Source organism: Protopterus annectens, chromosome 7.part0 (assembly GCF_019279795.1).
Source record: "Protopterus annectens isolate FY-2018-M chromosome 7.part0, PAN1.0, whole genome shotgun sequence".
Taxonomy (NCBI): Eukaryota; Metazoa; Chordata; order Ceratodontiformes; family Protopteridae; genus Protopterus; species Protopterus annectens.
Window position 1 is genome coordinate 103,548,288 of NC_056739.1, and position 18,926 is coordinate 103,567,213.

The window sequence follows — 18,926 nt, forward strand, 5'->3', positions numbered from 1 at the left end:
CTCTACTGTTCTCCAGACTCCAGCTCATTAATTTGCACAGTACTGAATTATCTACCTCTGCCTTAATACAATTAGAAAGGAAAGTTAAACTATGTCTTAGGAAATTACCTTATGGTACACAAGCAAACTGTGTGTTAACTTGTGAAAAGACTTCAAGTACTGACTTAATTTCAGTAATATTTAGCTTAAACCAGAAGTATGTCTTAATAGAACTTGATCATCTTATCTGTAATCTTACTGGAAATGCTAAATAACCATGCTGACTGTGATAAACTGAGATCCTGCCAGCCCAGCTAGCTGGAATTTTGTAAATATTTATACGTCATTTGAAAATATTAATATGATTTGTATTGAAATGTGACACTGCCTGCCCAGCTAGATAGAATTTTGTAAATAATTCTATGTCATTTGTTAATAGTAATATGAATTGTATGCTTGCCTTAAAAATGTAAGAAAACTATATATTATGTACTGAGCGTTAATACTGTAACCACAGTGCACCCTGGTGGAAAAGACCAGAAGTGTGTATAAACTATTTGCCAGTGGAAATGTATGCTTTCATAGTAAAAGTTGGAATATACAGAGTTAACTTGCAAAACTCTAAGAAAATAAGTTGATAAGTAAAGAGTTTTACGATGTGTTATAAAGTTAGTTTATCTCATCTAAGAGACAGGATGTCTAGGCTAGGGGCTTCTTTCTATTGTCTGGAAACAGAGGTAATTACAGGTTTCCAAGGTAATTGTTTTACGACTTTTAGTTTCAGGCAAGCTTCTAAGAGAGAATTGTCAGCTTCAGAGAGATAAGTATTTTTAACAGAGACATGTTAAATTTCAAGTTTTGGCTAGCCTGGGAAACATAGGCAGAGGTGTCAGAGAATGATGTAATCTGAGATGATTCAGCAGTAATGTGTATTATTAACTTAAGAACTATCTCCGAGAGAAAGTCAGTGCATTTTGTATTGTGTTCTGGATCTGACAACATCACCAGCACTTTGCCTTGCTCTGTAAGTAAGTTATTTAGAACATAGTTTCTCTTAGAGATAGATAGGAATATAGCAAGATTAGTTAGATGTTTTCTGTATTTATGTGAGACTGTCCTACGATGATGTATTAAAGTAATTCCTGTGATTGTGAGCTCTATTGCCACTATGCTGAGTTAATGAGTATTGTCTTGTGCTTTTCTTATTTATTAAATATATTTAAACCTTTTAATTGTGGCTAAATTACTTGCAGATATTTAAGCTCCTAGAGTACTTGCAAATGTATTGGGTGATACTGTACAAGCCACTCCAATAGCCTTCAAGTCTCAGTCACACTTACCATTTGGATAATAGTAATATTACACAGTAAGATTGAGCACCCTTTGGTAAGGGCCTTTATAGTAGCCGATAAGAGTGGTTGGTGGCAGGTGGTATTACTGTATAGTCTGGGCAGAAGGGGGCATAGCTAGTGAACCTGTGCCAGCATTCCCGAGGAGTGTCTGTGTGTTTGTATATAATTCAAATCTCAAAGTGTGTGTATGTCAGCTACTTGGGCAGGGACATGAAGCACTGGTTAGACAGAGAGGGTGCTGGAGATTTTGGATTGACCACTTGGCTGAGATCTGAACCCAATAGCTGTGCCAGTGGGTAGTCTTACTGGGGATCTGGAGAGAAAGAGACCACCCCCAGACTGACTGTGATCCCTGTGTGCTCTTAAGGGAAATTGTATTTTACTGTGTGTGAGAAGCTAGTAGTTTAAAAACTGCATTTGCAAGGTTTTGTGCGCCGGGCAGCACCGGTTAGCTAGGGTTAAATTATTCCCGGCTCCACTAAGTCTCCTCTTCAGTTTTTCACTTGAAACTAGTTTAACTCTCAACCTAAGCACTCAAAAAGCATCCTACAGTCCAGCATTTGCTCAGACCTAATAGCAAGCACTAATATAGCTCGACATTTGACTGCCCAGCAGGGCAAGGCTGTTTATCCACCCCTCACCAACCAAGCGACTAAGCAGCTCACCCTACTATTCAGGCATGACCAAAGGGCTACTTCAGGTGTACTCTCTGGTCCAGCTGGTGAATCTGGGTATCCTGAGGCAATGTTACAACTGCCACATGTACACAGACAGCGCTCTCCTCTTACCACAAAACACTAACATATGCGAGAGATGCAATTATACAGCCAAACCGGAGGCTAAGGTATCTCCACCTAAGACTGAAACAGACAGTCATGAAGAGAAGGTTAACACTTGCACCACACCTCCAGCCTCACATAGACCTACTAAGCCAGCACTGGCAAAAATACATGAAATCATACTCGGAGGCTCTAAATAAAAACCTGCAAAAGCATGAGAGAGCTCCAAATCAGACACCCACAAAACCTGCACCTCCCGTCACAAACCAGACAACACATAAAACACAAAATCAATGTGCAGCACAATCACAGCCCTTAAGGCGAAATAACATACCTAACACACTAGTAATAGGTGACTCAATAGTCAGGCACACTGACACCCCACTCACTAGGCTGGACAAGAAGAAGGTTACTGTTAGCTGCCTATCAGGAGCCAGAATTGGCCACATAACACAAGCACTCAGGTTACTCCAGAACAAGTACAAATATGACTCTGTCATTGTTCATGTTGGTGTGAATGACCTGAGATGTACCACCCTAGACTACATGAAAAGAGACATGGAAGAGCTCTCTGATCATGTAGCCCAGGCCAGTATGACCCTGACCCAGAGTAGCATCCTGCCCCCACCAAGAATGATACCTCAGTATAAAGAAAAAAATGATCAATTTCAACAATAGGCTAAGCTTCTGGTGTCATTCAAAGGGGATCCAGTGTCTGTCAGCCTGGGATGACATGCTCGACAAGCCGCATTGCTTCACAAGAGACAGCTTGCACCTGTCACCTCTTGGCTTTCGAATACTGGCCAAGGCTGTTGCTGCCCCCATAGTGCCTTTTATAGGCAAGGCCCAAAATTGAAACCCACAACCGTAAACAGCACAAGTAAAAAAATGAGGGTTATGCTACTCAAAGCCAGGAGTTTAAATCTCAAAATGCATGTGCTCGAAGCACTCCTAAGTATGGAGAACATCAACATCTGTGCAGTAACTGAAACCTGGTTCAAGGCTCCAGAGAGCACTCCAGCACAACTGGGCTACAACTCATACTACACATTTCAGCCACAGAACATGGACCGAAACGCAAAAGGAGGGGGGTGTATCCATATTCATCGAAGATACTCACACCTCCAGGTTAATGGCGCAGCATGATACCTCTGAGATCATCCATGTGCAACTAACATCGGGCAAATCTGCAATGCAAATTGTGGCCTGCTACAGATCACCCTCCATGACCGAGGACCACCACTCTGCCTTTCTGGAGACACTGGAAAACATGAAGGTCCTACTGAACACCCTGATATTGGGTGATTTCAATTACCCTACCATTAACTGGGAAAACTACTTGAGTAAAAACTTCCAGGCTCAGTGCTTCCTGGAATTTATCAACTCAAATGCCCTGGATCAGCTGGTAAACTTCCCTACCAGAGGCCACAACATATTGGACCTGGTCATCACCAACATGGGTGACAGGTGTTCAGTACCAGAGGTCAACCCGTCACTGGTTAGATCAGACCATAAACTAATCACCCTGGATGTGCACACCCCACCACCACCCCCAACCAAGGAAACCACAGAGAAAAACTTTTCTAAAGCAAACTTCACCTTACTTAAGGCAGAGGTGGTAAGTTTCACAGCCCCCACGCTAAAGGATAACACTGCCCAAGATGCAGAATCCTTTACAATTGCACTCTATGAGCACCTACAAGGATATATGGATCGTGCCATCCCTAGCAAGACCAAGACTCACTCCCCTAAGATAAGGAAACCAGTCTGGTAGACCCCTGCCATAAACAGGTTATACAACAGAAGGAGGAAACTAGTTCAGAAAAAAAGCAAATCCCGAGAAGAAAAGACATCCCTGATCAGTATCAGTAAGAAACTAAGGTCCCTCATAAAATCATCCAAGGCTAACTTTGAAAGAATGATAGCCAAGGATTCAAAAGATAACCACAAAGCCTTCTTTAGCTATGTCAAGAATCGAAGTGGCAACTCGCAGATATGCTCTGAGCTAGTACAAAATAGCACAAAATATACTGAACCTACTGATATTGCCAACATCCTGGCAGATAGATTCAGTGCAAACTTCACCTCCCCCTCACCTTCAAAAGGGCCCACAACAATACCGGAAAAGTGTAGTGTCCCGGAAATCACAGAAGCACAGGTGAAAACAGCCCTTTCAAAAGCCAAAAACACAGCAGAAATGGGGCCAGATGGTGTCCCAGGCTGCGTCTTGCACGAACTACAGAATGAACTAACCCCCCATCTAAACACGCTGTTCATCCTCAGCTTCTCCACAGGCTACATGCCCATAGAATGGTGCACAGCAATGGTTATTCCTCTCCACAAAGGAGGGGCCACAATTGACCCTGGTAACTATCGCCCCATAAGCCTGACTAGCCTGGTCTGCAAGGCTATGGAGCGCATCATTATGGAACTCATTAACAAAGACATTGGAAACCTCCAAACACTTGACCCGACCCAGTTTGGCTTTGTTAAGGGAAGATCATGCCTACTAAAACTGGTTGACTTCTTCGAGACAGTCACCAAGTCCATAGATGAGGGAAAGGTGGTTTACACAGCCTACCTTGATCTCGCCAAGGTGTTCGACACCATTCCTCACTCGGGTATTATAGAAAAAAACTCACCAGCCTGAACATAAACCCCTACGTCACAAGATGGGTTGCTAACTGGCTTACAAACAGAACTCACACTGTAAGAATAGTGGGCTCCAGGTCCGATTCTAAACCAGTCACAAGTGGTGTCCCACAAGGCTCGGTTCTGGGACTCCTACTGTTCGGCATATATTTCTCAGAAGTACAGGCAAACACAGGAGAACTATGGCTAACCAAGTTTGCCGATGACTGCAAACTGGGAGCCATAATTGACTCTCTGGCTGACACAGACATCCTTCAAAAAGGCCTTACTGAGACAGACACCTGGTGTCAAAGTCATGGCCTCAAGCTAATGCCAAAAAATGCATAGTCAATTTGGGAAAATCAAAACACCCACAAATTACCACATAGGCTGCAGTCCCCTTAATACAGAAGAGGTAATAAGAGATCTGGAGACCCAGGTGGATAGTAATCTCTCCTTTGACAATCATATTGCCAAAGTAGTTAGCAAATCCTTCTATGTGGCTCATCTAATTACTAAGGGGTTCACATCTAGAAATAAAGAGGTTATAGTGCCCCTCTACTCGTCACACCCATCATAGAGTACAATGCCCCATTTGGGATGTACCTCACAAGACACTTCCAACAGCTGGAAAGACCACAAAAGCACCTCACCAAGAGGATTACTGGCCTCAAACATATGTCCTATGCAGCCCGACTGAAAAAACTCCGGCTGTACTCAGTGGCATATCGCTTACTCAGAGGTGATCTCTGCCTGACTTACAAAGCCATGTCCAACTCAGAATTGATGGACATGCTCCACCTAAAGAAATCCAAGTCACTGCGAGCCACACGCTCTAGTGAGCTAAACCTCACCACAACAATAAATAGAACATGCTGGAGGGATAGATTCCTGTCACAGAGACTCCCCATGCTTTGGAACAAAATTCCTAACTACATTAGACAGAGCCCCTCACTAACACTCTTCAAGAGAAGCCGTGACGAGTGGATGAGTAACAGAAAATACACTCCTGGGATCACTTCATTGGCTCTGCTTGACAGTGGCTCATTTAATTAATCAATGGGGTGGCGAAAGCCGACACACTCTGGCTAGGCTTAAAAATGCACTCGGGCAGATAGCCTAGTACCAACCTATGTACTTGTCATCCTCTCAATGTGCACGTGACTCCCTGGCATTAGTGGTGAGTACTGAGGCTCCTTAATTACTGGACTAGTGCACGGTTATCACATATTAATTGTTTGGCAGTGGTGGGATAGCCACATCAAATATTGATTGGTTAATAGTGGTGAGATAGCCACATCACATATTAATTGGCTTGTAGTAGTGTGGACATTGAATTCCTGTAGCTTGTGTACAGTGATTCAGCCACCCAGTGAACATTCAGAGTTCATATCACAATTGTTTTATTTATTTTGTTAGCTTAATTAGTCAGGGAGAGCAGGCAAGCATGTCAGCAGAGGAGTATGGCAAGCTGACAAGGAGCCAGTTGGCTGAGATGTGCCAGGCTAAAGGACTGGTGCATGGAAACATGACTAAAGCAGACATGATTGCAGCTTTGGTCACAGGTACATCAAAGAATAGTAACCAGGAGGCTGATCAGACTGGCCGCAGAGATGTACAACACTCAGAGAATGGACAGCTCAACCTTTCTACAGAGGACTTAAAATTCCATATGGAGCTAAAGATACTTGAGTTGAAGGCCAAGCATTTGGAAATAGAAGCAGCAGAGAGACTGAGGCATCTAGAGACTGAGGAAAATAAGAAACTGAGACATCTGCAGGCTGAGGAGAATGAGAAACTGCTACGCCTGGAAGCTAAGGAGAAACAGAGGCAGAGGCAATGTGAAAAAGAGATGCTGACTCTTCACCAGAGTCATGGAGGTAATGGGGAAGGGAGTAACCAAACCCCAGAAGCAGCAATTGTCAGCAAATTTCTTCAACAGTTTACAGAGGGTTGATAGTTTCATTCATATGTTTGAGAGGGTATGTAAACAGTATAATGTTGACCAAGGGCTCTGGGTATGGTTCCTGACCCCCTTACTCCATGGTAAAGCTGTAACTGTTCTGTCCAAACTGTCTGATAATGATTTTTTAAATTATAATGTTGTAAAGACAAAGGTATTCAATATAATAGGGCATGTATAGTGGAGTACAGTCCATATGTTGAGGAAGTTAAGAATATCATACGACACAATTGGAATATTCTGAGATGTGACAAAATGGTACTCAGTAAAGTGGGTATAACACCTAGATATGTGTATGACTGGACATGATATAGATTTGAAAGAGGAAATATAACATCTAATTATGATAAAGGAGATGGTTCCACTAAGAAGTGTGGGAATGTCATCAGTGTAAAGATGTTATAGAGGAGAAAACTATAACTTTAAAGGATGCTAACCACACCAAAATATGGTTTAATAAGGGGAACTGTCTTTCCCAGCATGTTATATATCTGGCTAAGTGTGAGATATGCCCGAGCTTTTATGTGGGAAAGATGGACAGACAACTTTGGAATAGGATTTACGATCGTACTTACTGTATAAGAAGGAAAGATCGAAATAATGCTTTGTGCAGAGACATAGAGACGTATAATGAGAGTCATTCTTTTAAATTTGGGATACTGGAACAGGTCAAAGTAAATTCTAGGGGTGGAAATATCAAAGCTAAATTGGGAGAAAAGGAAGTCAAATGGCAACTTATGTTAAATGCAGCTAAGGCTCCTGGGTTGAATGACCACATACCCACTAAACCGATTTTAGATGCAAGATTGTGAATAGGCAGTTCAATTAGTATATATTTTAAATATATATGGTGTAGAGCATAGCAACCCATGTAGTAAACGAAGTAAGTAGAAGACTGACTATATTATGTCAGATACACAAGTCACTGTATGCACTTAACGATGGGTACAAACACATAATATATAATACACAAAATGTTTTTTGTTATATATTTGTATGCATTTTTTTATATCTATGTTTCTCACATATATATTTAATTTTCTTTTTAGTATATGTTAATAGAAATTTATTGTGGGATAGGATGATAGTGTGTTTGATAAGGATGTAACATTTACAAGCACAAGCAGCTATATGTGAGATGGTATGAACTATGAATATTCATTAGGTCATGTTTAATTAATGAAAGAGCTTAATTGATAGTTCATTCCCATTGGAGGTTAATTTTATATAAGCTGGTTAGACAATCATATTCTTGTTCTGATGAAGTCTGCATATGGCAGATGAAAGCGCTTAACCTAAGTGGCTCGTTTTTATATTTTTTAAATAAAAGTTATTTAAACCGTTTGAGGTGTTTATGAGCTGTGGCACCATATTTAGCGTATAACAAGTGTATTTTGGTATTCAGTTGTCGGGTATACGCTATTTTGAGTTTATTTATGTAAAGAACTGTTTGCTAGAATTTTTTAAGCTAACACCTAAAGCTTATATGAAGAAGTTTTGTGGGCAAAGACTCAAGGCAGATGGAAGTGTGTGTGAATAAGTTGCTGAGCTAAGCACTTCTTTTCATGGATGGGTGAGTGGATGTCAGGTCACCCCTTTTGAAAGGCTGGCAGACGTTTTGGTGAGGTAACAAGCCTTTAGCACTTTGCCTAAGGGCATGAGGATCTGGTTAGCTGATGGGCAATGCCTTACTGTAGATGAGTTGGGGAAGAAGGTAGACCTATACCTAGCAAGCAGGGCATCACTGCACAGGAAAGGGACACACAGTGCTGTTCATGGGTTTAAAGTAACCCATGGTTGGCAGCCCAGACTGCCCCAACAGAATCTGCCAGTAGCAGGTGAAGCCACTAGTCCAGGTATGCATCCAGGACCTAGGGTTAAATGTTTTGAATGCAACCAGTGGGGCCATGTAGCATATAGATGTCCACGGAGGCAAGGTGGGGAACAAAAGGTTGGAGAGCCAGTAAGTGGGAATGACAAAATGCCAACTGGTCTATATTAGAACATCAAAGTTTCAGAACTTTGAATGTTCTAATATCGACCCCTATTCAGCAAAAGCTGAAAATATTGAAGCAACAGAAAACTGAATTTTTTCCTAGGGAAAGAATTTGGTTGTCCATTTCTGTTGCTTCTGTATTTTCAGCGCTGTGGTGGAAAGTTACGGGTTGGGTTCAGGTAAGTGTGCGATTGAGTGCGGGTTAGGTTAGTTAGTGTTAGGGTGTGGGTTAGGTATGTGTGCGATTGTGTGGACGTGAGAGTTAGGGTGGGTTAGGTGAGTTAGGGTTAAGGCGTGGGTTAGGTATGTGTGCAATTGTGTGGACGTGAGGGTTAGGGTGGGTTAGGTGAGTTAGGGTTAGGGTGTGGGTCAAGTAAGTGTGCGATTGTGTGGACATGAGGGTTAGGGCAAGGTAGGTGAGTTAAGGTTAGGGAGCGGGTGAGGTGAGTGTGCCATAGTGATGGACCTTAGGGTTAGTGTTTGGGTTAAGGTAAGTGGATAGTTAGTGGTGTGTGTATAGTTTAGTGTAGGGTTAGGTGTAAGATTTTAGATGTATGTGTGTGGATTGCTGTTTGTTTGGTGTGTTTGTGTTGTGTGTATGTGTTTTGCAACAGCAATTTTTTTCCCTAGAAAAAAATTCACTGTTCTGTATGTTCGATGTTTTCAGCTTTTGCTGAATAGGGGTCAATATTAGAACATTCGGAGTTTTGAAACTTTGATGGTCTAATATAGACCCAATGCCAACAGTAGGTTGTCTCAAGACAACAAAGTTGCCAAACTACCACAAGAGGTTATATCCTATCTTAGTGAATGGCAAGGAGACCATTGCTAAGAGAGAGACAGCCTCTGACATAACCATTGTGAAGCCTGTAATGGTTATAGAGGAGCACTACTTGCCTGGGCAGTCTACTCTAGTCAGAGTTTTAAGAGGGACCTCATTCCAAATACCTTTGGCTAGGGTTCACCTTGACTGGGAGGGTGGAAAAGGAAGCCAGCAAGTAAGTTTGTTTGAGGATATCCCTGCAGATGTCCTGATAGTGAATGACTTTGATAATGCAGTACCCTGTGCTCATGCAGTTACATGCAGTCAGGCTTGGGGACAAGCATGTGGGTCTGGTAGCCTGGGAGAGACCCAGACAGACCTCACACTTGCAGTCAGGCCTGGTGAGGTGGTTACTTCAGGGAGGGAGCTAACCTGTAGCAGTGAGACTGAAGGTGAGCAACAGTTGCTTGTTGGTACTGATGTACCTTTGGACACAGTGACTGCAAGGTCAGAGGTGAGTAGTAGTACCCAGGCTGACAGTGAGGCACCGCTGTCAGAGGATACCAGACTTCCTGTAGAAGGGGAGTTGGGAAGGGTTACAGAGATAGAGTTGAGACAGGCTCAGCTCTTGGACCCTACATCACAAGGTCTGAGAGAGGTAGCTAGTGAGGCACCTGATTTTCAAGGGAAGGGGGATTCTGTATACTGGGACAAAGTGTTACTGTATAGAGAGTGGACCCCTGAGGAAGTGTTATAAGGTGAGAGGATACAGCAGCTAGTAGTGCCCAGAGTCTACTATCTGGCACTTCTTGCCATAGCTCATGATATTTCCTTTGCAGGTCATATGGGCATAAAATGTACAAAGAGACGTATTATGCAGAACGTCTATTGGCCTGGAATTTCCGGGGATGTAACAAGGTACTACAGGACCTGTGAGCAGTGCCAAAAGGTAGGCAAGGCAGGAGACAAGGTGAAATCTCCTTTGATGCCTTTGCCTGTGATTGAGGAGCCATTTCAGAGGGTAGCTATGGATATTGTGGGGCCTCTGAGTACCCCAAGATCCACAGGGAAAAAGTATATCCTACTGGTAGTAGATTAATGCTACCATATACCCTGAGGCAGTGGCTGTCCTCCACTGAGGCAGAAAAGGTGGCAAATGCTTTGTTAGAGATTTTCAACAGGGTAGGTTTTCCAAAAAGAAATACTGTCTGACAGAGGTGCCAATTTCATGTCACACCTGCTGGCTTGTCTGTGGAAGTACTGTGGGGTGAAGTACCTAAAGACCACCCCCTACCATCCCCAGACTAATGCTCTTGTTGAGAGGTTAGTTAAAATCTACACTCAAGTCCATATTACAGGCATTTGCAGGCCAGTTTAAGAGGGAGTGGGACAAATATTTGCCCCATCTGTTGTTTGCTTACAGAGAGGTTCCCCAGGAATACACAGGTTTTTCACTTTTTCTAGCATGTCGAAGGGTCAGTTGCTAGCGTCCTCTCCTGTTCAGCTGGTGAATCTGGGCATCTTGAGGCAATGTTACAATTGCCTCATGTACACAGACAACCCACTCCTCCTCCCACAAAACACAAATACATGTGAGAGATGCAACTATATAGCCAAACTGGAGGCTGAGCTCTCACAACTCAGGACTGGCAAGACCAGACAGGAGGAGAAGGAAACCATGCACACCACAAACCCAGTTTCACATAGAACTATCACAACTGCAAAACAAACACATAAACACACAAAAACATACACGGAGGCACTGATCAAAAATCTACCAAAACTACAGAGGCCTCCAAAGCAGACACCCAAGCAACTGCCACCTCAAGACATAAGACATGCAACACATAGTTCTCAAAGTCAGTGTGCTAAACAGTCACAGCCCTTAAGGCCAAACACAATGCCAGACACACTTGTTATAGGTGACTCCATAGTCAGACACACTGACGTCCCACTCACCAGACTGAACAAGGAAAAGATCACAGTAAGCTGCCTGTCAGGCGCTAGAATCCGCCACATAACACAAGCACTCAGGTCACTCCACAGCAAGTACAAGTATGACTCAGTCATTGTCCATGCCGGTGTGAACGACCTGAGACATACCTCCCTGGACTACATGAAAAGAGACATAGAGGAGCTCTCAGATTATGTAGCCCAGGCCGGTATGACCCTGACCCTGAGCAGTATCCTACCCTCACCAAGAATGATGCCACAATACAGAGACAAAATGATCAGCTTTAATAATTGGCTTAATTACTGGTGTCATTCTAAGGGGATCCAATGTCTGTCTGCCTGGGATGACATGCTTGACAAGCCACGCTGCTTCGCAAGGGATGGCTTCCACCTGTCACCCCTGGGCTTTTGGATATTGGCAAAGGCTCTTGCCACCCCCATAGTGCCTTTTTAGGCAAGGCTCAAATGATAAACCTACCGCCCTAGAAAACAAAAATGGAGAAAAACTAAGGGTAATACTGCTCAATGCCAGAAGTCTAAACCTCAAGATGCACACCCTCGAAGCCCTCCTCAGTATGGAGAACATCGATGTCTGTGCTGTGACTGAAACCTGGTTCAAGGCTCCTGAGAGCACCCCAGCACTATCAGGTTATACCTCATATCATGCGTTCCGGCCCCAAAATTCAGACCGAACCACAAAAGGAGGGGGAGTATCCATATTCATAAAGAATACCCACACCTCCAGGTTAGTGGCAATGCACAAAGCATCGGAGACCATCCAGGTGCAATTAACCATAGGTAAAACTGCCCTACAGTTTGTAACATGCTACAGACCACCTTCTCAAACTAGGAAACCCACACAGCCTTCCTGAAGACACTGGAGAGTATGAATGTCTCTCCAAACACCATCATATTGGGTGACTTCAACTACCCAAACATAGACTGGGAACATTACTCAAGCCCCAACACCCTAGCCCAAAGGTTCCTTGAGTTCATAAACTCAAATGCTATGGAACAACTAGTCACCATTCCCACAAGAGGAGAAAATATACTAGACCTGATCATCACAAACATGGGGACAAAATGCTCCACACCGGAAGTATATCCCTCATTGGTGAGATCAGACCATAAATTAATCTCACTGGAGATCCACATCCCGCCCCCACCCCAGCAAAAGACCACAGTGAAGAACTTCTCAAAAGCAAACTTCACACTTCTTAAGACTGGAGTGGTATCCTTCAAGGCCCTCGAGCCAGTGGAAACCACAACCCACGCTGCTGAAACCCTTACAAATGCCTTCTACGAGCACCTCCAGGAATGTATGGATCAAGCAATCCCTAATAAAATCAAGACCCTTTCCACCAAAGGCAGGCCGGTCTGGTGGACCCTAGCCATAAACAAACTCTACAATAAGAGGAGAAAGCTACTACATGACAGAGCAAAATCCCTAAAAGGGAAGGCATCTCTGATCAATACTAGCAAAAAACTACGATCACTCATAAAATCATCCAAGGCCAACTTTGAGAGAAAAATCGCTAATGACACAAAAGACAATCATAAAGCCTTCTTTAGCTATGTTAGAAACCTGGGTGGAAACTCCCAGATATGCTCAGAATTAGTCCAAAATGATAAAAAATCATTGAACCCACAGACATTGCCAACATACTGGCAGACAGGTTCAGTGCAAATTTCTCCCCTCCCTCCCCCCCAAAAGGAGAAATATCTATCCCACCAGAGTCTAGCCTCCCAAACATCTCAGATGCCCAGGTGAGAGCTGCTCTCTCTAAAGCAAAAACACAGCATCAATGGGACCGGACGGTGTCCCCGGCTGTGTGCTACATGAACTCAATGAGGAACTAAACCCACACATAAGGCTGCTGTTTAATCTTAGCCTTACTACAGGATACGTGCCAAAGAATGGCGACGGCAACTGTAGTCCCACTCCACAAAGGCGGTGCTTCTACGGACCCTGAAATTACCGCCCCATAAGCTTGACGAGCCTTGTCTGCAAAGCTATGGAGAGGATCATAATGGAACTCATAAATAAAGACATTGGGGACCTACAGACACTGGATCCTACCCAATTTGGCTTTGTCAAGGGCAGATCCTGCCTCTTGAACTTGGTCGACTTTTTCAAACAGTCACTAAGGCCATTGATGAGGGTAAGGCAGTTCACACAGCCTACCTTGACCTAGCAAAAGCGTTCGACACAATACCCCACTTGGGCATCATAGAAAAGCTCACCAGCTTAGATGTAAACCCATATGTCACAAGATGGGTTGCAAACTGGCTCAAGGACAGAACACACAGGGTTAGAGTTGCTGGTGCCATGTCAGACTCTAAGCCGGTCACGAGCGGTGTCCCACAGGGCTCAGTCCTGGGCCCCCCCTTGTTCGGCATTTATTTTTCTGAAGTGCAGGCAAACATAGGGGGATTGTGGCTGACAAAATTTGCAGATGACTGCAAACTGGGCACCATAATTGACACTCCATCAGACACAGACATCCTCCAGAGAGGTCTCATAGAAATGGATAACTGGTGCCAGAGCCATGGCCTTAATCTAAATGCCAAAAAATGTATAGTCATACCCTTTGGGAAAAACAAGGTAACCCCTAATAACCACATAGGTGGTAATCCATTAAACACGGAAGAAGTTATCAGGGACCTGGGGACCCAAGTTGACAGTAACCTCTCTTTTGACACTCACATTGCCAAAGTGGTTAGGAAGACCTTCTACATTGCCCACCTGATCATGAAGGGATTCACATCCAGATCAGGAGAGGTCATTGTACCCCTGTACTCTTCACTTATCAGACCAATGATTGAGTACAACGCCCCATTCGGAATGTACCTTACCCGACACCTGCAGCAGTTGGAAAGACCCCAAAAGTTCCTCACCAAAAGGATAAAGGGGCTCAATCATATGTCATACGATGCCCGACTGAAGAAACTCCAGCTCTATTCAGTCGCATACCGTCTGCTCAGAGGTGATCTATGCCTGACATACAAGGCCATCTCCAACCCGGAATTAATGGACATGCTCCACCTCAAAAAATCCAAATCCACCAGAGCCACGAGCAAGAGACTTAAACCTCAACACGGATATAAATAGGACGTGCTGGAGGGACAGATTCATCACCCAGAGACTCCCTACACTATGGAACAGAATCCCAGTCCATGTGAGGCAGAGCCCCTCACTGACTCTGTTCAAGAGAAATCTTGACGAGTGGATAGGAGATCGTAGGTTTACCCCGGGAATCATCTCTGTATCACTGCTGGACAGAGGCACAGCAAATTAATGGGTATAGTATTCTCATCCTAAGGGGTGGTGAAAGCCACACACACTCTGGCTAGGCTTATAAATGCCCTAGGGCAGATAGCCTAGTATGAACCTATGAGTTGTTGTATGGGCATATGGTGAGAGTGCCTGTAGATTTAATTTATGATGAGTGGGAGGGAGAATGTGAAATTCACAAGGAGTCTGTTGTGGCATATGTCCGAAACCTTAGGACAAGGCTCAGGTAACTCATGGGCTTGGCCCAGGAAAACCTGGCAGAAGCCCAACAGCAGAAAAAGGTCTGGTATGACAGGAATCTTGAGCTAGAGAGTATGCTATAGGGCAGCAGGTAATGGTTCTCATTCCTGTCAGACAGAATAAGCTGAAGGCAGCTTGGGAGGGACCCTGCAAGGTGGTAAGGAAGGACAGTGATGTTAACTACATGGTAGAACTGCTAGGCAGAAGGCAGGGACATAAATTGTACCATGTTAACATGATGAAACATTACCATGATATGGCAGCCCTTGTGCTAAGTATTTGCAGTGGATGTCAGGAGTCTGAGGGGGGATCTGGTGACTGATCTCCTCAGTGAGACTCAAACTGACACCTCAGTGGAAGGGGTAGGAATGTCCCAGCAGTTATCCCCTACCCAGGTTCAAGAAATCCGAGCAGTGTTACAGGAGTTTGGAGATATGTTCACTGGGAAACCAGGGTGCACCCACCTGGTGCAGCACTATGTGGATACAGGACCCCAAAGGCCTATTATGCAGGCCCGTTATAGGGTGCCTGACTGAGTCAAACAGACTCTGAGGGAGGAGATACAGGAAATGTTGGAACTAGGAGTAATTCAAGAGTCCAGCAGTCCCTGGGCCTCCCCAGTAGTGCTGGTACCAAAGAAGGATGGCAGTACCAGGTTCTTTGTGGACTACAGGAAATTAAATAGTTATACAGAGTCAGATGCTTACCCAATGCCTAGGACAGATGAAGCCCTAGAGCAGCTGGGTGGGGCTAAGTATCTTACCACTACTGATCAGGGTTACTGGCAGGTTTCCTTGTCTCCCAGTGCTAGAGAGAGGTCAGCCTTTATGACTCCTTTTGGCTTGTATGAGTTCACAAAGATGCCCTTTGGGATGAAAAATGCTCCAGCGACTTTCCAGAAGCTAGTAGATCATATCCTTGCAGGAGCAGGAGATTTTGCCCTTGCTTAACTAGATGATATTGCCATCTACAGCCATTCCTGGCAAGAACACTTTCAGCATGTCAGGGAGGTACTGGGCAGACTACAGAGAGCAGGGTTGACCATTAAGCCCAGCAAATGTCAGGTGGGTATGGCAGAGGTCTCCTACCTGGGACATGGGGAGTGGTAAAACCAGGCCAGCACCAGCCAAAGTGGAAGCTATTTAGGCATGGCCTGCACCTGTTACCAAATGCAGGTGAGTGCATTCTTAGGGACAGCAGGGTAGTACAGAAAGTTTGTCCCCAGTTATAGTATCATAGCTGCTCCCCTCACAGAAGGAAAAACAGGCCAGATAAGGTAGTGTGGACCCCAGAATGTGAGCAGGCATTCCAGAAGCTTAAAGAAGCTTTGGGAGCCCCCCCCTGTGTTAGCTAGTCCAGATTATAGCAAGAATTTGTTGTGCAGGCGGATGCTTTGATCCATGGGGTGGGGGCTGTACTTAGCCAAATTTCTTAAGAGGAAGAAGAGCACCCAGTGGTTTATCTCAGTCTTAGGCTCCAACCCAGGGAGGAATGCTATGCAGCTGTAGAAAAGGAATATCTAGCCATAGTGTGGGCACTGCAGAAACTTCAGCCTTATCTGTATGAAAGAAAATTCACTGTAGTTACAGATCACAATCCCCTAACATGGCTACATCGAGCCAGCCAGCAAAATGCCAAGTTATTAAGGTGGAGCCTAGGGTTGCAAGCATATGATGTGACAGTGCAGCACCACAGTGGGGTTAGCAATGCCAATGCAGATGGGCTCTCAAAACAGGAATGGGGTAAAGTATTCCCAGATAGGCTCAGTCCTCTCAAGAAACATTCCTCAAGGGTCACTTGAAAAAACTAGCTTGAGTTTTCATTGGGGGGAGAAATGTGATAAACTGAGATGCTGCCACCCCAACTAGCTGGAATTTTGTAAATAATGTAATATGTCACTTGAAAATATTAATATGATTTATATAGAAATGTGACACTGCCAGCCCAGCTAGATAGAATTTTGTAAATAATTCTATGTCATTTGTGAATAGTAATATGATTTGTATGTTTGCCTTAAAAATGTAAGAAAACTATATGTTCTGTACTGAGCTTCAAGATTGTAACCACAGTGTACCTTACTGGAAAAGAGCAGAAATGTGTATAAACTATATGCCAATGCAAATGTATGTTTTCATAGTAAAAGCTTGAATATACAGAGTTAACTTGCAAAACTCTAAGAAAATAAGTCGATAGAGTTTTACAATGTGGTATAAAGTTAGTTTATCTCAGCTAAGAGATGGGATGTCTAGGCTAGGGGCTTCTTTATATTGTCTGGAAACAGAGGTAATTACAGGTTTCCAAGGTAATTGTTTTATGACTTTCAGTTTCAGGCAAGCTTCTGAAATATAAGTATTTTTAACAGAGACATGTTAAAATTTAAGTTCCTGTTAACCTGGGAAATGTAGGCAGAAGTGTCAAGGATGATGTAATCTCAGATGATTCAGCAGTAATGTGCATTAACTTAAGAACTATCTCAGAGAGAAAGTCAGTGCATTTTGTGTTTTGTTCTGGATCTGACAACTTCACCAGCACTTTGCCTTGCTCTGTAAGTAAGTTATTTAGAACATAGTTTCTCTTAGAGATAGGAATATAGCAAGATTAGTTAGATGTTTTCTGTATTTATGTGAGATTGTCCTACAATGTTGTTTTAAAAGTATTTCCTGTGATTGTGAACTCTATTGCCACTATAATGAGTTAATGAGTATTGTCTTGTACTTTTATTATTTATTATTAAATATATGTAAACCTTTTAATTCTGGCTGGTTTGCTTACAGATATTTAAGCTCTTAAAGTACTTGCATATGTATTTGGTGATACTGTACAAGCCACTCCAATAGCCTTCAAGTCTCAGTCACACTTACCCTTTGGATAATAGTAACATTACACAGTAAGATTGGGCACCCTTTGGTAAGGGCCTTTATAGTAGCTAAGGGTGGTTGGTGACAGATGGTACTACCATATAGTCTAGGCAGAAGGGGGCATAGCTAGTTAATTTTTGCCAGCCTTCCCCAGGAGTGTCTGTGTGTTTGTATATAATTCAAATCTCAAAATGTGTGTGTGTCAGCTACTTGGGCAGAGACACGAAGCACTGGTTGGACAGAGAGAATGGTGGAGATTTTGGCTTGACCACTTGGCTAAGATCTGAACCCTATAGCTGTGCCAGTGGGGAGTCTTACTGGGGATCTGGAGAGAGAGAGAGAGAGAGAGAGAGAAAACAGCCCCCAGACTGACTGTGATTTCTGTGTGCTCTTAAGGAAATTTGTACTTTACTGTGTGTGTACTTGTCATCCTCCCTTCCTGGTATTAGTGATGAGGATTGAGGCTCCTTAATTAGTGGGCCAGTGCACGGGCGTCACACTGACCTCTGTCAAAGTACAAATAAATCTCTGTAATAACAATCTACAAAGCACATTCTTAGAAGTGCCAAGGTATCCTCCTTTTGACAAATCTAGTGAGCGCAGTCTCTCTGCTTTCCTGCACACATTCACGCACACATGTAGACAAAAACATAAACAGACTCTTCTGTTTCACTCAATCGATCGCTCTCTCTCTCTCTAACTCACATACATGCATATACTCTCTCACACACACACTATATTTTATTTTATTTTTTATTTTACACTCACTAAACAGCAGAAGTGCCGCTTAGTGAGTGTAAAATAATGGCTCAACATCCACGCTTACACTCGCACACAGACGTAAACACACATACACACACACACGTACCTTTTTTTTGTCTTCTTTTTTATATTTTACACTCACTAAACAGCAAAAATGCTGCTTAGTGAGCGTAAAATAATGGTAGTCATTCTGTTTCCTCATTCCAAACTCTGTGGCAGCTTGATATGCTGCCGTGCAGCAGTGGACTCATTTTTCAGCAGGCATTACTTGTACATAATACCCTGCTGGAGAACGCTCGTTCTCCAATCGGGGTATTGATGTACAGTTTGCCCATTGTCTAATAATAATTAATAA